The sequence below is a fragment of the Schistocerca serialis genome, chromosome 1 (genome assembly GCF_023864345.2).
Source record: "Schistocerca serialis cubense isolate TAMUIC-IGC-003099 chromosome 1, iqSchSeri2.2, whole genome shotgun sequence".
NCBI classification, from domain to species: domain Eukaryota; kingdom Metazoa; phylum Arthropoda; class Insecta; order Orthoptera; family Acrididae; genus Schistocerca; species Schistocerca serialis.
The window spans coordinates 1,030,103,721-1,030,130,863 of NC_064638.1; the positions used below are offsets into that span (position 1 = coordinate 1,030,103,721).

The window sequence follows — 27,143 nt, forward strand, 5'->3', positions numbered from 1 at the left end:
CTAACACTGAATTACACAGTATCTGATTATTTAACAGAGAAACAAATTTTTTTTTACTGTGTCAGTGACACATGTTTATGCAATTACACAGTTGGATAATTTCACACTTATGAAATTGTATTTTGTCTGCACTGTGTGAACTGTTCATATTTTTTCGGAGCCATTGTGATACTATGAGAGCTTTGAATGTCGTATTTGGTAAGGGAGCATGATTTTTAAAGTACGTTTGAGGTAGATGACACTATTGAAATGAGCAGAGAATTTTTTTTAGGTTTTGACATTATTGCAGAAAGCTACGACGATTTTGAGATTTGACTGAGGTGTTATGATGTTATTATTACAACGACGATGTGTATTATGCTGTTGAGGTATGTTTATGATCAATAAGCTGAAGCTATATGAGGAATTTGATTATGCTACGTATTTATTATATGAAATATTAAAGTGTTGACGAATATGTATATGTGTAATAAGGTAAGGAATAATAAGTAGTGGTTAGGGACTCTGATTTGTGAAAAAGGATGTTGGAAACCAAGAATCGTGCTTTAAGAGTTATGAAATGTGTGTATATGCGTGAATGTATCACAATGCTGGCGAAAATTTTTTTGGACACTGTTATATTTTTAGGATTTTGTTTCTACACATTTGTAACGCAAATTCTCGACCTGTGAAATTTTTTATATGAGACTGTCACTGTAGTGCAAACTGCTGTCGTAAATTTTTCGGTAAGAAAGTTAAGTGACCTTCACTTAATGCGTCGTGGGCACACAGCTGCGCCACCTGCCTGGGGAAAAAAACATTAGGTGGAGAAAAAAGCGGCCATTAAGCTCTCTACTGACATTCCTTTGTAGAAAGCATCGCAAGTACGACACGCTCATTACTTGGAAACATATCGTACTTTCTGATAGTTACTGAAATGCTTAATTAAATGACGAGAAATAGTTTATGTCTACACACCTGATTATGACTACTGTCTTTCTAGATGAGAGATTCTTTTACTACTTATGAAATGCCACATGGCTATTGAATGATGTTCTTATGCTTTGCTTTGTACATAGTTGCTTATTTCATTTGATATCTGGTTTCCAGCTGTGTTGCAGCATTGGTTATATAAAATAAAATTAAATGCATTTGCTAATGTGAACACTTTCTGTCAACAGATCTATTAAATAATAATTTTATGATCCACATTCTTTGAAAAAGGAGCACTTGGAAAAGAAAGAACAACAAGAAGGGACTAATAACAGTAACTGCTTATATAATTTTCTTTTCAAGTACTTGGTAATTTTTTGTAGAATGAGTTTTTACGGTGCACAACTTTAATTACATAGACATTAAGATGTAAATACACATTTCCCTTTTCTGCATTGTTGTCTTTAGTGTAATATTTTTCTGCTTGTGGGTTTGCCATGTTTAGGTATAAGTTATTGCATTTGCTGCTGCTGTTTGCCAGGCATAGTGCTACTGAATTTCACTTTGTATTACTCCGTTAAGCCAGTTTTACTACTGATTTATTTTTCTTGTTGCTGCACATTGGCTCATATTAGTTGTAATGTTGCATTTGCTCTGCTAATTTAGATATACTGCTGCTTGCTTTGCCAATTTCAATTTTTTTGTCATTTCTGTTTGTGTTAATTGTATTGTGCTGCTGCATTGCCTCATCCCTTAGTTTAGCATCTGAGCTCAGTAGATTTAAGTTAGCTTAAGATGGGGTAGGCTATATAAGATAACGAGTTGTGATGAATTGGAAGAAATGCATTGAGAAGCTATAAGAAAATGGTTTGGCCAAAAAATGATTTTGAAAGAGGATATGAACAAAAAAGTAGGGTTTAGGGACAACAGGTTTAGGTAGGATATTCTTGGAAATAAATGATGAGGCAAGATAATGGAAAAAAAATAATGAGGTAAGAAATATGTGAACGTATAAATACAGAAAGCATTCTTGAATAGGATTTTTTTGGTGGAAACAAATGTTGAAATAAGAGGAAAGATCTATGGAATGAAGTTTTGGCTTGGACTGCAGTACCAAATGTTACACTGTCTTTCCTTTTGTATTATTCCGCTATGTGTTTATGTACCCTTGTGTATTTGTCTTTTTCCTGTCTTTATGTGTTTAGCTAATAAGATTTATGTTGTAGAATTTTTCAAATACTATGTTCTTTTCTTTGTAAAGATGTTTAGACATTATTTATTCTGTTCTGTTTTAATGCTCATGTGTGAAATTAATGTTTCATAAACTGTTCTCATTATTTTATATATTTACTTATGTCATAATTCCTGTAACACTGATGTATCTGTTTATTTGTATTCTTTTGTAAAGCCTGTACTACTACAAATGTTATCTGTATTGTTATGTTCTTTAATGATGTATTTAGTACCTTTGTAATTGTATCCTTATGTTATAAAATTGTAATTGTCACCAGTTCATCAAATTAAGTAACTTGTAAGTTACATTTCACTCCACACGTTTCTGTTGGTCATAGTATATGGACAACATGTGAGAAGTAGGGACTGATAGTGTTTGCACGTGTGTTAATAATTCAGCAAGGGACTGGATAACAGCATTGCTGGTTCTAAGGACATTTCAAAAAAATTTTTTGTGAGTGCACAAGTGGTGGTTCATGGACTTGCTATATTGTCCAGAAGACTCTTCGATGGTGATTGTGCACCTGCACAGTCGCAACGGATCGCTGCTAGCCATCTCTACAAGGACTACAGTGGGTCTACACCTTTGATGACTCACCAATACCATTATTTCTACAAGGACTGCAGTCAGTCTGCACCTCTGGTGGCCCCCCAATACCGCAATCTCTACCAGGACTACAGTGGGTCTGCTCTGTGATGTCCTACCTACCAATATTCTTCAAAACTTCGAATGACTCTGCTGTGGGTTTGCTCTGTTGTGGCCCATTACCTGTCTGCATGTCAAGAGTCAGCACTGTCTCTCCGTTGGAAGGACAACACTACTTCTTCAAGACTGCATGGAAATCCACTACTTCCATGTGCATTTTCTTTTACTGCTCAGACTTTGAGAAAAACACTGCTATTTTACTGTGATGAACGATCAGGACTGTCTTTATGGACTGTGAGAAAATTTTAACTTTTGAACAACATTGTATCAATAAGTGAGTGCATTTGATTTCTTTGTTATTGTAATTATGAAAATTTTTTTTCAAATCTGTATTCGCCACTGTCCAAAACAATTTGTAAAATTTGTTGTGGGGAGCATGGGGGCTATGTAAGTAGGCTGCTTAGGTTTTTATATTGGTAACGCCACGTAGCACTCTGTATGAAAATTACTGGCTGTGCTGTGTGCAGTCTGTGGCTGGGTGGCATTGTTGTAATATTCGCTATTGTAGTGTTGGGCTGTTGGCTGTTAACAGCGCCTATCGTTGCGCAGTTGGAGGTGAGCCGCCAGCAGCGGTGCATGTGGAGAAGTGAGATGGCGGACTTTTGAGAGTGGATGATCTGGACGTGTGTCCATCAGAAACAGTACATTTGTAAGATTGGATATCATGGACTGATATATATATTATCACTTGTGAACACTATTAAGGTAAATACATGCTTTGTTCTCTAACAAAATCTTTCATTTGCTAACTATGCCTATCAGTAGTTAGTGCCTTCAGTAGTTTGAATTTTTTATTTAGCTGGCGGTAGTGGCACTCGCTGTATTGCAGTAGTTCGAGTAACGAAAATTTTTGTGAGGTAAGTGATTTGTGAAACGTATAGGTTAACGTTAGTCAGGGCCATTCTTTTGTAGGGATTTTTGAAAGTCAGATTGCGTTGCGCTAAAAATATTGTGTGTTAGTTTAGTGTTGATCAGAATAAGTAAGGATAGTAATGTCTGAGTACGTTTAGTTTTGCTCAGCTGTTTGAAAATCAAATTATGTAAGAGATTTATCAGCACAGTAATTCAATAATTTTTCTAAGGGGACGTTTCACGCTTTCGCCATTACTAAATGATCTTGTAATGAAGCGCGCTGCTCTCTATTCGATCTTCTCTACGTCTTCTATCAACGGATCCCACACTGGTGAGCAGTATTCAAGCAGTGTTCGAACAAGTGTACTGTAATCTACTTCCTTTGTTTTCAGACTGCATTTCCATAGGATTCTTCCAATGAATCTCAGTCTGGCATCTGCTTTACCGACGATTAATTTCATAAGGTCATTCCATTTTGAATCACTCCCAATGCCTACTCTCAGATAATTTATGGAATTAACTGCTTGCAGCTGCTGACCTGCTGTACTGTAGCTAACTGATAAAGGATCTTTCTTTCTACGTATTCGCAGCACATTACACTTGTCTACACTGAGATTCAATTGCCATTCTCTGCACCATGCGTCAAATTCGTTGCAGATCCTCCTGCATTTCAGCACAATTTTCCATTGTTACAACCTATCGATATACTACAGCATCATCTGCAAAAGGCCTCAGTGAACTTCCGATGTTATCCACAAGGTCATTCATATATATTGTGAATAGCAACGGTCGTACGACACTCCCCTGCGACACACCTGAAATCACTGTTTCTTCGGAAGACTCCTCTCCATTGAGAATGACATGCTGCGTTCTGTTATCTAGGAACCCTTCAATCCAATCACACAATTGGTCTGATAGTCCTTATGCTCTTACTTTGTTAATTAAACGACTGTGGGGAACTGTATTAAACGCCTTGCGGATGTCAAGAAACACGGCATCTACCTGGGAACCTATGTCTATGGCCCTCTGAGTCTCGTGGATGTATAGCGCGAGCTATGTTTCACACGATCGACTTTTTCGAACCGCATGCTGATTCCTACAGAGTAGGTTTCTAGTCTCCAGAAAAGTCATTATACTTGAACATAATACGTGTTCCAAAATTCTACAACTGATCAACGTTAGAGATATAGGTCTATAGTTATGCACATCTGTTCGACGTCCCTTCTTGAAAACGGGGATGACCTGTGCCCTTTTCCAATCCTTTGGAACGCTACGCTCTTCTAGAGACCTACGGTACACCGCTACAAGAAGGGGGGCAAGTCCTTTCGCGTACTCTGTGTAAAATTGAACTGGTATCCCGTCAGGTACAGCGGCCTTTCCTCATTTGAGCGATTTTAATTGTTTTTCTATCCCTCTGTTATCTATTTCGATATGTACCATTCTGTCATCTGTGCGAAAATCTAGAGAAGGAACTACAGTGCAGTCTTCCTCTGTGAAACAGCTTCATCGGTGAACATAACGTATCTAAAAAAATCATTGTCACCTCTTATCATTTCCAACTCCCATTGGCAGAAATGCACGGATGCATATCTTTCTGCGTTAATGCCTGTGTCAGTGTGATACGATAAGCATGAAATTTATGTGACTTCAAAATCCTCAAAACACTTAATTTCGGTATTCCAGTTTGTCTCTGAATCTCACGACTACTAATTTCGGGATCCAGTTGAACACAGGAGCGAATGGTAAGGGTACGGGCGTCATTTTCGTTGTATTCACGATGACGAGGTGGACGGTGCACGTATACATTTCGAGCTCGTTGAGTGCAATTTCGAATAATGTTTTCGCTTGGATGTCGTCTGTTTGGGAAACGATCCTCATACAGTTGCTCAGCTGCAGCGTAATTGTTATGGAATTCACCTAAAATTAACATCATATCAACAATCTCTGTAGGAGGATAGAGAGCCATGTTTCGCTAAAGAATAATTTACTTTCGTCAGTTGATGTTAACGGTTCACAATCTGAAAGTGAAGTGACGTCTGATCGCATTGCACCGACCTTTACACTGAGCAATAGTTCGCAGTTTGGCCACGGTAGCGCCACAGTCGGATGAGTAATGCAATTGTGAAGAGTTCCCTAACGATATTTTAATACCATTTCACCTCCCTCCATCAAAAACTTTGGCGGGTAGGATACATTTTGTAAAAAAAAGAGCTTAATTTGGCCTAATGATAGGTGCACATTTTGTATTGATCTGATGCGTCCTTCTCGGATCATTCTAAATAAATCAGAGTTCTTCCCCAAATTTAATTTTTCTCGATTTCAGCGCCATCTGTCAATGGTTTAAAAAATGTTTCAGACAAAACTTGACTACTTTTTTATGGAGAATCCGAATCTGCAATTAAAAAATGGGGGTGTCCATTTAAGTCCAAGGGGGTGGGGCTGGGGTTCACTTGTAGTGTCATTTGATGTCCCCCTTTGAGCTTACGAACTTGTCTTACACACTATTTTTACCCGAGGTATAGTTCTCCAGATAATCTCATACGAAACTTCAGATGGACCACTCTGTGTGTGTGTGTGTGTGTGTTTATATAACCCACCTCGGTAGCCAAGGCCTGTAAAGAGCCCTTGCGAGGAGTGTCTCGAATCGCGGGTAGACGGGTCGGACCCTGCAGGTGGACGAAGACATTTCCATCCGCAAAGGAAGTTCCTAGAAGACTGTTCGATAGCGAGCGGAAAAGATGAAAATCTGAGATCGCAAGATCAGACGAATAAGATGGGCGTGGAATGACTTCCCAATCCTACTGCAGTACACCTTTTTTTGGCAATCCAGTAGAATGCGGGCAGTTGTTATCTTGGAGCAGCATCACTTCATGCAGTCTTCGTGGTCGTTCTTCTCGGACTGGCATCTGCAGGACGTCTCAGTTGCTGACAATAAATATCATCACCTTGAGAAAGCAGTTCGTAGTACACCACACCATTGCTGTTCTGCCAGATGCATGACATTGATTTTTGTGAATGCTCACTGTTCTTTGCACGGGAAGTTGCTGCTATCAGAAAATAAGTACCAAACTATAGCATTCCATTAAAAAAATCAAAGTTGACCTTCATATCTCTGACGGGACCCCACCTAGCAACAAAAAACCAACGTCATATTATGGCCCCTGTTGTCCTATGCAAAATCTGTCCCACAAACTTTTCAGCTATTATCATACTTGCGGAGTTATTCTAGGTGGCAATAGTTAGTGACTCACCCTGTATACAGCGGCAAATTGAGGTGAGACAGTCTGTGCACAGGTATCATCAAATACACATTCAGATAAGGTGGCTCGTTTTGAGATTTCTAGTACGTAAATAACCCGCCTCTGATAACAGACTGTCCTTCCCCAAAAAAGGAATATAGGGATGGCGGTTAGCGCTGAAACAACTGGTTTTCGGTTATACTGGCTTTTTCGTCTCCACTTTAACTTGACAGTTAAATCTGCTCCAAATAACCGGTTTCTGCAATAAGTGATTTTCGATTTTTTATTGCTGTTATTTTAGCAATGAAGGTGGACACCGACAAAGATCGAAAAATTCTAACAATCCTTCACACATTTACATTACACATTTGAAGATATATAGAATCGAAAGCTCAAATAAAATAGGTAAGTTAAAGAAAAGTACTAAGGGGTAGAATACTACAAAAAATCATCATTATTCTCCTGCTGATTCAGTTTTTTAAAATATCTGCTCAAAAACCATTTTGTAATTGAGGATCATACCATTACTCGGACATTTAGAATAGTCAGTGCTAAACGATGAGAATGGAGAACTTTATTTTTCGTGTTCAGATGTTTATTTCCCCAGGCTAGAAGCAAGGCCTATTATGTAGACATAGGCAGCAGATCAACTATTTTTTAATCTTGCTGCAGACTATGAATGGATCTTTAAGTTTTTAATTTATTGCTGTTTCCATAACTTCCTTTTTCTTTAATTATTTCTTAGAAACAATAGAAAAACAATATACTTTTGTGTAAGATCTGTAATGTTGTTTTTCTTTATTTCGGGTGGGGAACCCATATTTTTGTCAAAGATATGTCTTTACTTAGCAATTTAAATTTTTACTGACAATAGAAATTGATGAAATGTATGATGAGATAAAAGAAATTATTCAGGTAGTGAAGGGAGACGAAAATTTAATAGTCATTGGTGACTGGAATTCGACAGTAGGAAAAGGAAGAGAAGGAAACGTAGTAGGTGAATACGGATTGGGGCTAAGAAAGAAAGGGGAAGCCGCCTGATAGAATTTTGCACAGAGCATAACTTAATCATAGCTAACACTTGGTTCAAGAATCATGAAAGAAGGTTGTATACATGGAAGAACCCTGGAGATACTAAAAGGTTTCAGATAGATTATATAATGGTGAGACAGAGGTTTAGGAACCAAGTTTTAAATTGAAAGACATTTCCAGAGGCAGATGTGGACTCTGATCACAATCTATTGGTTATGAACTGTAGATTAAAACTGAAGAAACTACAAAAAGGTAGGCATTTAAGGAGATGGGACCTGGATAAACTGAAAGAACCAGAGGTTGTACAGAGTTTCAGGGAGAGCATAAGGGAACAATTTATAGGAATGGGGGAAACAAATACAGTAGAAGAAGAATGGGTAGCTTTGAGGAATGAAATAGTGAAGACAGCAGAGGATCAGGTAGGTAAAAAGACGAGGGCTAGAAGAAATCCTTGGGTAACACAAGAGATACTGAATATAATTGATGAAAGGAGAAAATACAAAAATGCAATAAGTGAAGCAGGCAAAAAGGAGTACAAACGTCTCCAAAATGAGATCGACAGGAAGTGCAAAATGGCTAAGCAGGGATGGCTAGAGGACAAATGTAAGGATGTAGAGGCTCATCTCACGAGGGGTAAGATAGATACTGCCTACAGGAAAATTAAAGAGACCTTTGGAGAGAAAAAAGAACCACTTGCATGAACATCAAGAGTTCAGATGGAAACCCAGTTCTAAGCAAAGAAGGGAAAGCAGAAAGGTGGAAAGAGTATATAGAAGGTCTATACAGGGGCGATGTTCTAGAGGACAATATCATGAAAACGGAAGAGGATGTAGATGAAGATAAAAGGGGAGATATGATACTGCGTGAAGAGTTTGACAGAGCACTGAAAGACCTAAGTTGAAACAAGGCCCCGGGAGTAGACAACATTCCATTAGAACTACTGGCAGCCTTGGGAGAGCCAGTCCTACAAAACTCTACCATCTGGTGAGCAAGATGTATGAGACAGGCGAAATTCCCTCAGACTTCAAGAAGAATATAATAATTCCAATCCCAAAGAAAGCAGGTGTTGACACATGTGAAAATTACCGAACTATTCGTTTAATAAGTCACAGCTGCAAAATACTAACGCGAATTCTTTACAGACGAATGGAAAAACGGGTAGAAGCCGACCTCGGGGAAGATCAGTTTGAATTCCGTACAAATGTTGGAACACGTGAGGCAATACTGACCCTACGACTTATCTTAGAAAATAGATTAAGGAAAGGCAAACCTACGTTTCTAGCATTTGTAGACTTACAGAAAGCTTTTGACAATGTTGACTGGAATACTCTCTTTCCAATTCTGAAGGTGGCAGGCGTAAAATACAGAGAACGAAAGGCTATTTACAATTTGTACAGAAACCAGAGGGCAGTTATAAGAGTCGGGGGACATGAAAGGGAAGCAGTGGTTGGGAAGGGAGTGAGACAGGGTTGTAGCCTCTCCCCGATGCTATTCAGTCTGTATATTGAGCAAGCAGTAAAGGAAACAAAAGAAAAGTTAGGAGTAGGAATTAAAATCCATGGAGAAGAAATAAAAACTTTGAGGTTCGCCGATGACATTGTAATTCTATCAGAGACAGCAAAGGACTTGGAAGAGCAGTTGAACGGAATGGACAGTGTCTTGAAAGGAGGGTATAAGATGAACATCAAAAAAGCAAAACGAGAATAATGGAATGTAGTCGAATTAAGTCGGGTGATGCTGCGGGAATTAGATTAGAAAATGAGACACTTAAAATAGTAAAGGAGTTTTGCTATTTGGGGAGCAAAATAACTGATGATGGTGGAAGTAGAGAGGATATAAAATGTAGCCTGGCAATGGCGAAGAAAGCGTTTCTGAAGGAGAGAAATTTGTTAACATCGAGTATTGATTTAAGTGTTAGGAAGTCATTTCTGAAAGTATTTGTATGGAGCGTAGCCATGTATGGAAGTGAAACATGGACGATAAATAGTTTAGACAAGAAGAGAATAGAAGCTTTCGAAATGTGGTGCTACAGAAGAATGCTGAAGATTAGATGGGTAGATCACATAACTAATGAGGAGGTATTAGATAGAATTGGGGAGAAGAGGAGTTTGTGGCACAACTAGACTAGAAGAAGGGATCGGTTGGTAGGACATGATCTGAGGCATCAAGGGATCACCAATTTAGTACTGGAGGGCAGCGTGCAGGGTAAAAATCGTAGAGGGAGAGCAAGAGATGAGTACACTAAGCAGATTCAGAAGGATGTAGGCTGCAGTAGGTACTGGGAGATGAAGAAGCTTGCACAGGATAGAGTAGCATGGAGAGCTGCATCAAACCAGTCTCACGACTGATGACCACAACAACAACAATGACTGACAATAGCAAAAATTCTATTTCAAAAAAGTCTAATGAATAAGTCAAATAATAGGCAAAATATGACACCTACGAACAACATTTAAATGACAATAGATAAAATATCAATATTGAATTAATGCCTTCACCAATAGTTATTCTCCAATCTCTTCATAAATCATCGTTCTGTATGTGTAGTTATGTAAGATTGCTACGCCAAGAATAAATGCAGATGATAAACGGGTATTCATTGGACAAATATATTATACTAGAACTGACATGTGGTTACATTCTCAGGCAATTTGGGTGCCTAGGTCCTGAGAAATCGGTACCCGGAACAACCACCTCTGGCCGTAATAACGACCTTGATACGCCTGGGCATTGAGTCAAACAGAACTTGGATGACGTCTACAGGTACAGCTGCCATGCAGCTTCAACACGATACCACAGTTCATCAAGAGTAGTGACTGGCGTATTGTGACGAGCATGTTGCTCGGCTACCATTGACCAGAAGTTATCAATTGGTGAGATATCTGGCGAATGTGCTGGCCACGGCAGCAGTCGAACAATTTCTGTATCCAGAAAGGCCCGTATAGGACCTGCAACATGCGGTCATGCATTATCCTGCTGAAATGTAGGGTTTCGCAGGGTTCGAATGAAGGATAGAGCCACGGGTCGTAACACATCTGAAATGTAACGTCCACTGTTCGAAGTGGCGTCAATGCGAACAAGAGGTGACCGAGACTTGTAACCAGTGGCAACCCATACCATCACGCCAGGAGATACGCCAGTATGGCGATGACAAATGCCCGCCTCCAATGTGCGTTCACCGCGATGTCGCCAAACACGGATGCGACCATCATGACGCTGTAAACACAACCTGGATTCATCCGAAAAAATGACGTTTTGCCATTCGTACACCCAGGTTCGTCGTTGAGTACACCATCGCAGGCGCTCCTGTCGGTGATGCAGCGTCAAGGGTAACCGCAGCCATGGTCTCCGAGCTGATAGTCCATGCTGCTGCAAACGTCGTCGAACTGTTCGTGCAGATGGTTGTTGTCTTGCAAACGTCCCCATCTGTTGACTCAGGGATCGAGACGTGGCTGCACGATCCATTACAGCCATGCGGATAAGATGCCTGTCATCTCGACTGCTAGTGATACGAGGCCGTTGGGACCCAGCACGGCGTTCCGTATTACCCTCCTGAACCCACCGATTCCATATTCTGCTAACAGTCATTGGATCTCGACCAACGCGAGCAACAATGTCGCGATACGATAAACCGCAATCGCGATAGGCTACTATCCGACATTTATCAAAATCGGGAACGTGATGGTACGCATTTCTCCTCGTTACACGAGGCATCACACCAACGTTTCTCCAGGCTACGCCGGTCAACTGCTGTTTGTGTATGAGAAATCGGTTGGAAACTTTCCTCATGTCAGCACGTTGTAGGTGTCGCCACCGGCGCCAACGTTGTGTGAATGCTCTGAAATGCTAATCATTTGCATATCACATCATCTTCTTCCTGTCGGTTAAATTTCGCGTCTGTAGCACGTCATCTTCGCGGTGTAGCAATTTTAATGGGCAGTAGTGTATTTCTTAATTTGGCCTCCGAGCACGATCCCTTAAGAAAGTCTGGCATACTGAAGTACGAATGTATTGTGCAAATTACCTTCTACTGTACTAAAGCAACAGTAGTAGTGTCACATCTAAAACGTGCACCCGTTCGCGAGACGTGACTCGCAGCTGCAACGTCTGCTTCACGAGATACCAGTGCTACGACGAGATCAAAAATGCAGGTGCGTCGAGGCGAGCAGCACTCTCTTCAGGCATGCCACAATATTGTCAATGAGACTCCTTAAGCGCTTAATTAATCGAAATCGTATTGTTGACTGGCCGGAAGCTCGTCCTTTGTGACTGTGCTTTAGATTCAGCACATCGATACGACAATGCTTGTATACATGTCAGAAGAGTTTTAGATTTTGACATTTACAAAAGCAGAAACTGCAATAGTGCATATAAATAATTTTTGACACCAAAGCCGATAATAATTTTTTACAAAATGTTGCTTATCTGCGAGCCCCAACAACGAGAAGGCAATTAATTTCCCACTACGTTAGTTGTGCACCACTTAGCTGCCAGCGGTCACTGTGCAACAATGGCACAAAATAAATGAATGCGCAGTGGTACGGTCGCTCAACAGTGAAAGGACATCCGTATCGAATGAGATACCTGTGATATCTCTTCAGAGATTATGCGAAAATGTTTGCTCCCCTTCTAGTAGTAGCTTATCGTAGGCTACCGGACTCATAAACGGTACTGAACGATTGGAGGGGAGCACACGTAATCCATTTTCAACAAGGGTTGACGCATAAACAAATATACGTATTGGCCTATACCACTAACGTCTATCTGTTGTTGAATTATGGAACGTACTCCTGTATTACGTTTGAAGAGGTGAATCCAGACAGGAGTCAGAAAGGAGAAGAACCGCATGTTTGCATCAGCCAAACCAGAAAATATCAGTAAAAATAAACGAACAATATACATACGCAGAGGATAAAACAAATGAGTTGTCAAGTGTATCAAGGTAAACACGTAGATGTACTTACACAAATGTTGTACATTAGATGCATATGCAATTCAACTTTCCGTAGGAAAACCATCAGAGTCATGTAATGTTTACAGGCCCTGAACTTACGAGTAACCAGTCGGCGCGAGCTAAAGTGGAATGACCACAGAACACTATTTTTTAGGAAAAGCTGATGCCAGGATGAGATTCATTGGAATACTTTAAGGATACGTAATTGTAACACGAAAGAAGATGCTTGCAAAACACTTTTAAGACTGATTTCTGAGTATTGTTCCTTCAGTCTCGGCCCCTCACGAGGCTGAGTTAATAGAAGGGACAAAGAAGATCCTACGAAGAGTTGCACGTATTGTTGTGTGACCCTTTCGTAAGCGCGAGAGATGTTTTTCCCACGCGTCATTTGCGGATGAAACAGGCAGGGAGAGAAACGATAGTGGTTCTAGAAGTAACGCCTCGCCATGCACTGTGAAGGTGGCTTGCAGAGAATCGATATAGGTGTACATGCTTGTCGGCGTAGTTCCAGATGCCGTAACAGCATGCACAGTGATGCCGTAACAGCCACAGAAACGAGTAGTGCTGAACACGACTATTACAGCCACAATTAGTGCGCCCAGATAATCAGTTGGTATCACCAGGGACCAATTACTGTGAACTGGGTTTTCAATTTATTTTTGAACCTATTACTGCTGTCTGTCAGACATTTTATTTCATTTGGTAATTTGTCGAAAATTTTTATAGCAGCATATTTTACCCCTTTCTGTGCCGAAGATACGTTGAGTAAAGGATAGTGTAAGTCTTTCTTTTTTCTGTTATTATAATCATGAATGTCACTTTTGTTTTTAAACTGGTCCATGTTGTTGAGAACAAATTTCATTAGTGAGTAAATGTACTGTGAGCCTGTTGTAAGAATTCCCAATCTTTTAAAAAGATGCCTATAATATGTGCGACTATGAACCCCACATATTATTCTAACCACTTCCTTTTGAACAGTGAATACTTTTTGTCTAAATGTTGAGTTGCCCCAAAATATTATTGCGTATGACATTGGAGAGTGAAAGTATGCAAGCCGGCCAGAGTGGCCGAGCGGTTCTAGGCGCTACAGTCTGGAACCGCACGACCGCTACGGTCACAGGTTCGAATCCTGCCTCGGGCATGGATGTGTGTGATGTCCTTAGGTTAGTTAGGTTTAAGTAGTTCTAAGTTCTAGGGGACTGATGACCTCAGAAGTTAAGTCCCATGGTGCTCAGAGCCATTTGAACCATTTTTTGAAAGTATGCAAAGTATGTTAGCTTACTAATTTGTATATCCTCAAAATTGGCAATTATTCTGATTGCAAAAGTTGCTGAACCTAGAAGATCCAAAATATGAATTTTCCAGTTAAGATTCTCATCTATATGTACACCCACAGTGACGTTGGCATTTTTCTGGTGGCGACCTAAACTACAATTTTAAGCCTCGCAGACATAGCCATCTGTAGATCTAACTTAGAAACCAGGGACAAAGCAGGATTTAAATCAAGGGACTTCCAAATGCAAGTTCAGTCATTGCTTTTGCAACACATCTATCTATCGCGTGAGAACCTCTGGCCGTACTCAGATGCTTAGGTCTGAAAACTGTGTCACACTGTAGAGACTTTTGTAATTATAAAGGACTGATAGTAGTTAGTTAATAGATTATTACAATTCTTATCGATAAACCCTATAAGCGATAGGTACTTAAGAAATGAGTTCATCCTCACAGCGGTTTTCATGCATCACCGCGTTGGCCAAGTATGAGTCACTGGATGCCAGCGAGCTTAAAGAGCTTTAAGGGCTCAGAGTGCCAGCATTAGTTTGCACAGCAGCTCCTGGAAGCAACACAATCTCCATTCGCTGGAAGTTCACACCTATGATTCCGCTTACACACCGCCTGGTGCCTGTTATGTAGTTTTTGTTAGTGTGGAGCTACTGGACCTTCTCTTTTACGTTGCGGGTTGACTGAGGTGAAAAACTTACAACCAAAGTTTGACCAACTTAATCTGAACATTAATTCATAAAAACTGATACAATTACAACAAACTTTAAAACATTTAAAGCTGAATCCAAAAGGAAAGTTATCTTTTCGTTTCAAGAAATATCAATAAATTAACAACTGGTTTGTTAACTAACGCTTTCCCCTTACTGACCACGCAAAACAGCCAACCTTAAAAGTCTTCTTGACAATTAAATTAAAATAATCCCTCGCCGACTGCTGTAACGTTTATGCTTGCGTGTTATGACATTTGTGGAGGCCAAAAATCTCCTCTGCAGGAACCAACACGGATTAAGAAAAAAAAGATCGTCTGAACCCCGGCTCGCTCTGTTTGTCCATGAGGAACAGCAATAGATATACGCGTCCATGTAGATACTGAGTTTCTTGACTTCCGAAAGGCATTCGATACAGTCCCAACGGGTCGCCTAATGAACAAATTACGAGCGTATAGGATATCAGGCCAGCTGTGTGACTGAATTGACTAGATTGAAGAGATTCTAGCCAACAGAACACAGAATTTTCTAATTCTAATAATTTTCAGGTGTGCAGCCGAATCCCGCCGACGTTCTGCCACGATAGTTCGGCTCAGAGACGTCCGGCCATCTTCAGGTGAGTAGATAACTACTGATGAGCCCAGGTGCATTCACGATATTTATGCTGAATCTGGCGCATGCGAAATGTGCTGGCGTCTTTCGGCGCATGTGTCAGTTGATGATATGTGCGCGACAGCCGAGTTGTGTGTGCTGCCCTCGGTGGTGGAAGTGAAAGATGATCTAATCAGTGAGTGCCGAATGGTCCCGTCGATTCCGCTGTGACTGAATGATTTTAATTATAAGATTCGAATTTTTATTCAGTTGAAAACAGTTGTCACGATTCAAGATTATCGGCAAGGCGTTATTTCCACCGATTCTTTGATTACTGAATCCCAATAACTGAAAACTGGAGATAAACTTTCTTTTCTATTGTATTCCATTGGATGTGCCATGGGAGTACAGTGTTCTGCTGCTGCTGATCTTAACGTTTGTCGAAGACGGGTGTATCTTTCGTTTTTTGTACAGCGCCCCTGGATTGTTCGTGTCGTCTGGCATGCATGAGACTCACAGGAAATTTTGTAAATGCCCGCCTTTTTCAGTTGTAAGTAGTCTTTAACGGATCCAACCAGGACCAAGCTCTTCACCGGTGGACGGAAGGTAACCTTGATTTTGTTGTTCCCTAAGCAATCTGCCTATATTAAAAGATACGTTCTGCCATATGAAGGAACGCAGTTGATTTATAGTCGTCAACAGTGTCCTCAGTGCGTTGCTTCTTGTTGTTATAGCTGTACATGGCCTTCCTTATTTGGTCTGATGTGTGGCCGTTCTCGTTAAAAGCCTTCTCCAAGTGTTCTAATTCTGCAGCGAGGTTTACATCGTATGATATTACATGCGTTCGAAGTATTATTGTTCTAAGGGCACTGGCGGTCTGTTCGGGGTGATGACAGCTAAACATCTGGAGATACAGATCTGTGTGCGTGGATTTTCTGTACACAGAATGTCCAATGATCCATCATTCTCACGGTTTTCTAACACTCTAGAAAGAGTAATGTCCCTTCTTTCTCAATCTCCCTCGTAAACTTGATGTTCTCATGTAACGAGTTTAAGTGACAAAGGAATTTCTCCAGTTCTTGTCTGCCATGAGGCCATACAACAAAAGTATCATCCATATAACGCATGAGAACCGTGGGCTTTAAAAACAGCAGACTTAAGTGCTTTCTTCTCAAAGTCTTCCATAAAAAGATTAGCGACCACAAAGCCCTCCCCCCCCCCCCCCCCCCCCCACGGCGACGCCATCTGTTTATTCAATGAATTTGCTATTAAATAAGAAGTATGCTGAGGAGAGAGTATGTTCGGAAATAACATTAGAACACAGCATGTCATTGTAAACAGAGAAAATTCTTTAGTTGTAAAAGTAACCTCGGACGTGCCCCAGCGAACTGTTGTGGGACCTTTACTTTGAACTATATACATTGAAGAGCCAACGGAAATGGTGCACTGGACTAACACCGTGAAGGACCCCCGCGAGCATGCAGAGGTGCCGCAACACGACGTGGCATGGACTCGGCTAATGTCTGAAGTAGTGCTGAAAGGAATTAACACCATGAATCTTGCACAGCTGTCCATAAATCCGTAAGAGTACGAGGGGGTGGAGATCTCTTCTGAACAGCACGTTGCAAGGCATCCCAGATGTGCTCAATAATATTCATGTCTGGGGAGTCTGGTGGCCAGCGGAAGTGTTTAAACTCCGAAGAGTGTTCCTGGAGCCACTCTGTAGCAATTCTGGATGTTTGGGGTGTTGCATTGTCCTGCTGGAATTGCCCAAGTCCGTCGGAAGATTGACAGTCCCCTGCTGATAGGCAGGGTCCGTGGATTCATACACTCCTGGAAACTGAAATAAGAACACCGTGAATTCATTGTCCCAGGAAGGGGAAAATTTATTGACACATTCCTGGGGTCAGATACATCACATGATCACACTGACAGAACCACAGGCAAATAGACACAGGCAACAGAGCATGCACAATGTCGGCACTAGTACAGTGTATATCCACCTTTCGGAGCAATGCAGGCTGCTATTCTCCCATGGAGACGATCGTAGAGATGCTGGATGTAGTCCTGTGGAACGGCTTGCCATGCCATTTCCACCTCGCGCCTCAGTTGGACCAGCGTTCGTGCTGGACGTGCAGACCGCGTGAGACGACGCTTCATCCAGTCCCAAACATGCTCAATGGGGGACAGATCCGGAGATCTTGCTGGCCAGGGTAGTTGACTTACACATTCTAGAGCACGTTGGGTGGCACGGGATACATGCGGACGTGCATTGTCCTGTTGGAACAGCAAGTTCCCTTGCCGGTCTAGGAATGGTAGAACGATGGGTTCGATGACGGTTTGGATGTACCGTGCACTATTCAGTGTCCCCTCGACGATCACCAGTGGTGTACGGCCAGTGTAGGAGATCGCTCCCCACACCATGATGCCGGGTGTTGGCCCTGTGTGCCTCGGTCGTATGCAGTCCTGATTGTGGCGCTCACCTGCACGGCGCCAAACACGCATACGACCATCATTGGCACCAAGGCAGAAGCGACTCTCATCGCTGAAGACGACACGTCTCCATTCGTCCCTCCATTCACGCCTGTCGCGACACCACTGGAGGCGGGCTGCACGATGTTGGGGCGTGAGCGGAAGACGGCCTAACGGTGTGCGGGACCGTAGCCCAGCTTCATGGAGACGGTTGCGAATGGTCCTCGCCGATACCCCAGGAGCAACAGTGTCCCTAATTTGCTGGGAAGTGGCGGTGCGGTCCCCTACGGCACTGCGTAGGATCCTACGGTCTTGGCGTGCATCCGTGCGTCGCTGCGGTCCGGTCCCAGGTCGACGGGCACGTGCACCTTCCGCCGACCACTGGCGACAACATCGATGTACTGTGGAGACCTCACGCCCCACGTGTTGAGCAATTCGGCGGTACGTCCACCCGGCCTCCCGCATGCCCACTATACGCCCTCGCTCAAAGTCCGTCAACTGCACATACGGTTCACGTCCACGCTGTTGCGGCATGCTACCAGTGTTAAAGACTGCGATGGAGCTCCGTATGCCACGGCAAACTGGCTGACACTGACGGCGGCGGTGCACAAATGCTGCGCAGCTAGCGCCATTCGACGACCAACACCGCGGTTCCTGGTGTGTCCGCTGTGCCGTGCGTGTGATCATTGCTTGTACAGCCCTCTCGCAGTGTCCGGAGCAAGTATGGTGGGTCTGACACACCGGTGTCAATGTGTTCTTTTTTCCATTTCCAGGAGTGTAGTTTGTCTCCATACCCGTACACGTCCATCCGCTCGAAACAATTTGAAACGAGACTCGTCCCATCAGGCAACATGTTTTCAGTCATGAACAGTCCAATGTCGGTGTTGAGGGCCCAGACGAGGCTGAAAGCTTTGTGTCGTGCAGTCATCTACGGTGCACGAATGGGCCTTCGGCTCCCAAAGGCCATATCAATGATGTTTCGTTGTATGGTTCGCAAGCTGACACTTGTTGACGGCCCAGAACTGAAATCTGCAGCAATTTATGGAAGGGTTGCACTTCTGTCGCGTTAAACGATTCTCTTCAACCGTTGTTGGTCCCGTTCTTGCAGGATCTTTTTCCGGCCGCAGCGATGCCGGAGATTTGATGTTCTACCGGATTCCTGATATTCACGGTACACTCGAGAAATGGTCGTACGGGAAAATCCCCACTTCTTCGCCACCTCGGAAATGCTATGTCCCATGGCTCGTGCGCCGACTATAACACTACGTTCAAACTCACTTAAATCTACAATGCAGCAGTAACCGATCTAACAACTGCGCCAGACATTTGCTGTCTTATATAGGCTATGTCGAACGCGTATATATGATCCAGCAGATAACGTAGGAAGTCCCATGAGGTTTCTTGTGGATGGTGTTGTTGTATAGAGAGGTCGCAATGTTAGAAAATTGTAACGAAATGCAGCAAGACCTGCACAGGATCGACACATCATGCATGGAGTGGCAAATGACAGCCAACGTAAACAAATGTGACGTATTGCGAATACACAGAGCAGAACAATTTTGAAGCAGTTACTTCCATAAAATATCTATGACTATGCGTACGGAGGGAGCGAAGTGGAACGACCACACAAATGTGAGCAAGGCAGATGCCAGACGGATCACTGGGAGAGTCCTCAGGAAATGTAGTGCATCAACAACGAAAGTACCTTACGAAACACTCGCGCGATCAATACTCGAATGTTGCTCATCAGCATGGGATCCATATCAGACATGACTGATAGAGGAAATAGAGAAGATCCAAAGAATAGCAGCACATTTCGTTACAGGCTCATTTAGTGAGCGCGAAAGCGTCACAGCGATGTTCAGCCAATTCCAATGGCTGCAAGAGAGGCGTTCTGCATCACGGTATGGTCTACTGTTATGAAGTTCCGAGAGCGTACATGACTAGAAGAATCAACCAATATATCGCTTCATGCTACGTTCGTCTCACAAAAAGTCCATGAAGATAAAATTAGAGAGATTCGAGGCCACTCGGAAGTTTACCAGCATTCTTTCTGTCTCCGATCCATACGCAACTGGAACTGGAAAAAAGGGAAGTGACACTGGTACTCCCCAAGTACCCTCCGCCACACACCGTGAGTACCGAGCGAGGTGGCGCAGTGGTTAGCACACTGGACTCGCATTCGGGAGGACGACGGTTCAATCCCGTCTCCTGCCATCCTGATTTAGGTTTTCCGCGATTTCCCTAAATCGCTTCAGGCAAATGCCGGGATGGTTCCTTTGAAAGGGCACGGCCGATTTCCTTCCCCATCCTTCCCTCACCCGAGCTTGCGCTCCGTCTCTAATGACCTCGTTGTCGACGGGACGTTAAACACTAATATCCTCCTCCTCCACACCGTGAGGTGGCTAGAGGAGTATAGATGTAGATGTTGGTGTAGAATACACACAATAAGGCAATACATACGCTTTTAAAAACTGAATGCTCAAATGGAATTATCCTAACAGCTTTTACAAAAAAGGCAAAAATAAGTATTACAATTACCTTGTTACCTAAGATCATCCACTAGCTGGCTCAGAAAAATGGACGAACTGAAAACACTCTTTAACGTGAAAAATACTTTAACACTCGAAGCAGCAGATGGTTTAACCAGTTATTCCTCTGTCAATAAGTAGCTCTTCCTGGCTCGGCTAAGATAACATGTAACGCAACACCTATTTCAAGCTAAACAATTACAAATAACATTAACCTAGACAGTTATTAAACAACTAGGCAACTTAAACGGCCCACTGCAACCTCTGTTTCTTTTGTTGCCCTGTGTGGTAGCCGGGCAGCTCCCTCACAGCTGCTGCTTATATGTGAGTTCTGCAGTTCCCCTCCCTCAGCCGTACGTTCAAACAGGACCGTGAACTGTTGCGATGATTCCTGGAAGGCAGCTGTAGTAACGACCTCCCAGAATTCCACACAGAGCGGCGCAGACTTTGAAGCGGCTAGCAGCAACCTTCACAAGTTGTAAACACACACCGCACGGGGCGAGCGTTCAACTATTCACTTTACTGGCCGCGTTACAGACGTAACGTCCCGGTCCACAACCATCGCCAGCCGGTGCCTGCCCCGACTGACCGCCGTTCCTAATGGTCATACACACACCGTCCGGCAGAGATCCACACTCTGGCTAGGCAAAGACTTTCCGACAACATCGTAATGCCAACCTTCGATCATAGTTCCACAATTGGCACGATGGAGTGTATCTTACTCACAAAAATATCGTCGGAATCAAACGTAACAGCGTAAGTGATACAAAGCTGCTAATTCATTCTGATTTCACATACAAATTCAGTAAACAGTAAAATTTGAGGAAAACATATTTTAGATGCTGTTTTATTTTACATTTTGTCAAATCGCGCCGTGGTTCAGTGGCCACGTTAAACTGTAGGTCTCACTATAACTGACTGGGCAGGTCAGCTTAAAGGTCTCAGGAGCGCAAGAGTATACAAACTACAAATAAAACTACGCCTAATAAAGCATTGTGGCATCCAGATCAACTTGATGACAGTTCTTCATTTATTTATTTTGAAGGAACACAACATCCTTTATGAGTTACATGCTTCAGTCGGCAGGTGGATCATAGTACACAGCTTACTGAAACCATCTAGTAGATGGTTTTTGTTCTGCTTTAAGCCTTCAATGTGTCTCATCAGTCGTTGTTTACGTGGAAGATTCTGGATCCGGCATAGACTACAAATAATTTGAGCTAACTTACATTGAGATGGAGGACGATGGAAGGGACGTTCGGGTTTGGAGGATACTTCACAGTATGTTTTAGTAGCGCTCTTCCAACGAGGGCGCGTTCTGTAGTAGGTAACCGTTTGCAGGGAGATGCACGAGTGCAACCTACATGTATTCCGCCTTCAGCATATGCAATACTAGGACCACCCAGTTTCGAACCTCATAATGAATCTATACAGTAGTTTCTGCATAAAATACTGATGATGCTGCTTTTCACACATATGTGCTATTCACAGATGATGTCTCCTTTACTTGTGCAAATGGTTTTAACTGTCTGAATGGCCACATTTAGGCTTATGAGTAGACTCGGATTATACGTCTTACAAAAAAAGGTGTCTTGTGAACGTTTTGAGATGGGATGGCAAGCTCCTGTATTTCTGTTAGTACACTGCACGAGAGCAGCTTACCACATGTATAGGACTACTGCGTGAGTAGCGAGCTCGTCTGAATTTTTTTATGAGGGTCCATGTCGGATGTGTCGTCTGCGATACTCCCTTTGCTGCTAGAAATGAGAGGATTGGCACAAATCAGTGATGTGTTTGACGACATGAAACAGAATTCTGCCGTATGATACGTAGTTGGATGGGCATTGCTCAGAAAGTACCAATCATGTAATGAAGGTCAGTAAGTAATGTATTAACACTTATTCTAAGTTTAACCTAGCAAGTAGTTTTTCCCTTGTTGAGCTTCACGCATACTCGTATCTCAGGGGTATACCTCATGAACGACGGAGTGACTTATTGTCTCTCAAAGATTGTTGGGAACCTCTACACGCGGACGAAAAAGTTTTAGACCTTTAAAAGGGTTCTGAGACGAGTGAATGAAGCTTAATTACAATCTTCCTGTGTGGTGGCTAACCATCGCTAACTTCACATCTGAGTGATGCGTGTTCAGTGGCATTACTGATGAGTTTGTAGGACATTCCACCACTCTTCAAAAAGAGAAAGCAATGGCTGTACTCAATTAACCCAAGGAGCAGCCATCGAATTCCAGGCTTTTCAAAAGATTCAAGTCTGAGAAGCACAGTAGTAATTCGTTCATGAATTGCTCTTAATAAGGGAAAACACAGTTGTTCATAAAGAAAGGTAGAGTCATAATGGCACCAGCACACGTAGTAGCCAAAAGTTGAGGGACGTCGTCCTTATAGGATTGAGCTGTTAGAGAATAATTTGTGTATGAAGTCTGCTGTTGCTCATTCCTGTGCAAACGGATATCGTTACCACCATGACAGTCCAGTGCTCTGCCCAGAAAAAATGAGGTATTTTGTGTTCCACGCTATATCCAAACCTAAATACCTCAGTTGTCAGATTCAATACTAAGCGAAAAAAACACTACTCCAATCGGTGCATTTTTTCACATGATGTTCATCTGTCCAGAGAGATCGAATATAATTGTGACATGTTGTTAATGGCATACATATAGGGGAGACGCTTGCATGGAGACATCATTCAAAATGATAACTACGAAAATTTGTTATTCATATTCCTCGTTCTGGCGCTGTTGACTGTTGTTCAATTGGATTCAGCTGGGCTGTAAGCAATATTTAACGATTGTCTCTTAGCAGCAATTGAAGATGGACGACATTGGCCTTATAAAATACGAATTCTCCCAAGTTCGAAGCTGAGCTTACCGTCGTCAAATCACCCTTGGCACTTTCTAAAGCTACGCTGGTGTGCAAAACTTAAGGACGAAAGTAATTTCCACATGATGTGTCTCTATAGTGAAACATAGCTCGATGAAACTTGGGTCATGGGTAAAAAGGACTATTACAGTATAATACAGATGTTAACGGAAAGAAACACCCCATGAGGCGAAAAGAAACGACACTTTTACTAAAAAAGATAATCAAACTGAAGTGATTACAAAACGCGGAACGTGGTTCTCAATGGCATGTGATCACCCCAGACAGCAATGCATGCTCTCCAACGCGCTCACATACTGGCTATAAAGCTGGTAAGGAGTTCTTGTTGTAGGGCGTGTCGTCCATGCTGAGCACAATATTGATAAGGACTAAGGAGTTCTTGTAATAAGGAGACCATTCTTCTACGATCGCGGCTGAAAACGGCTGGATGCTCTTTGGTACCTGTGGACACAACCTACAAGTGCTCGATGGAGTTTAAATCGGGGAACGGGCATGCAGAACATTCGCAGAATATTCTCTCGTTCCAAGACCTCCTTCCCCTGCGCAGTTCGATGTGTTCACACATTGTCATCCATATAAATAAAGTCAGGGTCGAATGCACCCCTGAAGAGACGCACATTGGTAAGGAGTATAGTGTCAAGAAAAAGTTGACGAGTGATTGTACCGTGTTCAAAGAGTTAGAAGTCAGTTCTCCCATGAAGCATTATACCTCCCACACCGTAACGCCTGCACCACCAAATCATCATATTCGACAGTGCTGGACGTATCCTCGTATAGCGAGAGATAGGAAGCCGTAAAGCTCCAAGGGACATTACCTAAGATGATCGTTTTGGTGGTCCAGATATTATGTTGTGGGGAGGCACAATTTTGAATGGGCTTACTGACCTCCACTCAGCAGCAGTCAGCCGCTCTGGTGAAGGAATGGAATGTCCTACCACAAGAACTCCATACCAATCTTCTGGCCACCGTGGGAGCACATTGCAAAGCGTGCATTACTATCCGTGGTGATTGCACACTCTATGAAGAACCATCTCCTGCTTTTTGTAATGTCCAGAGGACCACCATAAATCTAGGTAAGTTCAGTGTAATTATCGTCTTTGAATAAAAGTGTCATTTCTGTTCGACTCATTGCGTATTTCTTTCGCTTAACATCTGTACTATACTGTAGTAGTTCTATCTGTGTGTGGTTCAAGTTTTATTGAGCTATGTTACTTGGTAGTGAGTGACACATCATGCAATAGTTACCTTCTTCCTTAAGTTTTGAACACCAGTGTGTGTGATATCTCACTCCGTGGATGGATACCTTACGAACTGCGACAGTAAAGTAATGAGACTGATGTGAAAAAAATGTTGCTTGCCGTTTTAGTCAAGTTTAGTGTTGTCTCATTCGAAGTAGTTCCCTTCTGACTGCACACACTTTTTCCAGCGCTTCTACCATTGATGGTAACATTTCTGGAACTCATCTTCTATAATATCCTCCAAGACCCTCGTCACAGCTTTTTGGACATCCTGTCTTGTTCGAAAATGGTGTCTCTTGACTGCCATTTTGACTCTTGGAAATAGAAAAAAGTCGCACGGAGCGATATGTGATGAATAAGGTGGCTGTGGTAGTACTGAAATTAGTTTTGAAGTTAAAAATTGCTGTACTGACAGAGCAGTATGGGATGGCGCATTATCGTGATGCAGAATCCAATTATCAGCAATGTTGGCACGGACACGAAGAACTCTTTTACGAAGTCTTTCTACAATTTCTCTGTAGTAATATTGGTTAACTGTTTGTCCAGAAAGCACCCACTCTTTATGAACGATCCCTTGGAATCAAAGAAGCACACAAGCATGCATTTCACTTCTGACTTTGACATGCGAGTTTTTTTTAATCTGGGTGATCCCTTTGAGCACCATTGCGAAATTTGGCGTTTTGTCTCTGGATCGTACTGAAAAAACCAACTTTCATCACACGGCTCAACAATTCTGGATTGATTTCCGTTTGCTCTAACACCACATTTTTCCATGTTTCTCGCTGTTGCCGTGTGAGATTTTTGGGGAACATTTGTGCACAAATCTTTCTCATACCAATATCTTCAGTTATTATTAGACGAACTGTTTCTCGATTGATGTTCATTTCTTCTGCAGTCATTTTCACGGATAATCTTCGATCAGATCGTACGAGTTCACGCACCCTGGCGAAGCTGACATCCGTCCGTGAGGTTGATGGTCGTCCACTGGGGTCTTCATCTTCAACATTCGTTCTACCTTCTTTAAACATTTTATGCCAATGAAAAACTTGAGCTCTTGACATAACCTCCTCTCCAAAAGCCTTCTGAAGCTTACCGTAAGATGTCGTCGCGTTTTCACCCAATTTAACGCAAAAAGAAATGGCATACCGTTGCGCAATATTATGCGGTTCCATTTCTGTGACGAGAGACACAAACACGTGTTAACCTATTACAGTGCAACTCACGACTGAGCAGTTGCATCGATGTGCCGCTTGGACTAGAAGCAGCTTATAGACCAAGGTCAAAGATATTGTGCCTATGCAAGACTGCAGGGTTGCCACATGTTGCAAACAAAATCAGTCTCATTAATTTATCGTTACACCTCGTATGTCACCAAACTACGTATTGCAGTAAGACACGTTGTTGAGAAGCCGTAACTAAATTAACACTAGCACAAAACTAGGAATTTATCCTGGAGATTCGATACGGGACAAATATCTCCTTTATAAGTCACATGTCTGGATGATAAAAACGCATTTTCTACATCGGTTTTGTATTCCATTTTGCCTCTGATGTTCACCTTCAACCTGTATCGTGTAAAGGTAACTTATTTTGACGAATGCAGGAAGCAAAACAACAACAGCAGGAGTTAAACAGAGACACGAAAACTTAATTGTCTTCCTTATTGGTACAATTTCGCTTTGAGAGAAAGCAGTGTGAGTGGATCGTGGTTTCGATGGACAAAAGGCACAGTCTCGTCACCCTCTCCACACCTCTCTCCTGTCAACTTCGTACTATTCGGCTGTCTCATTCTTTTGCCTCTATTTCGTTACGTTCTTCTTCTTTTGTACGAAGTGTATAAAAGCACCAGATGTGTCAGTGAACTTTCTGACATAACTTCTAACAATAAATTTTCAATATACTTAACGGGGGAGAAATGTTTTCAAAATACAATAAATGAATGGTTACGAGATTATTGTACAATAAGTATTTTGAAGATCTACACTTTGGGTTCATTATCCGAAAGGATGACTATTAAACAAAGCTAATATTTACAAATTGTCTTGCACCATCTCTTGTTTAAGATGTTACAGCCATACAAACCAACTAAAATGTGAAAAAACCATATTTTGAGCCCAATACAGTGCTCAGTTATATCTTGGTAAGAGGCTTAGTGAGACAGCACAAAAGGATTGAGTAGAGGACTTTTATGTCTGACCTTAAGTAGTACTTATACAACACTTTTGTTTATTATATTAGCTGAAAATATGTTAGCAGTATTAATGTGAAATGCGGTCTAACAGAATAGCCAAGTGTGTTGTAGAATTAGATATCCTCGGTGCAACTGTCACGTTGATTGTGCATGAAGTTAAAGCGGGAAGTGCTCAGAGAATCTTTAATACAACGAAACTGTCGCGAAAGGATCGGTAATTACAAGTAAGTGTATTGTCTTCCAGTCTTTGTAACAGGACTTTCGTACACCCAACTTATATTTGTGTAACGCTGCTGCAGAGGAT

General features: G+C 42.2%; 1 protein-coding gene and 1 non-coding gene across 2 annotated transcripts in view; one reads left to right on the forward strand and one right to left on the reverse strand.

The window, feature by feature from the left end:
• LOC126413971 (uncharacterized) overlaps positions 1–27,143 on the reverse strand; it is a 260,800-nt gene that overhangs the window by 224,016 nt on the left and 9,641 nt on the right. The window lies entirely within an intron of this gene.
• Trnaa-cgc (transfer RNA alanine (anticodon CGC)) lies at positions 20,127–20,199 on the forward strand. The gene has a single exon. It is a non-coding gene; the product is annotated as a tRNA-Ala (tRNA).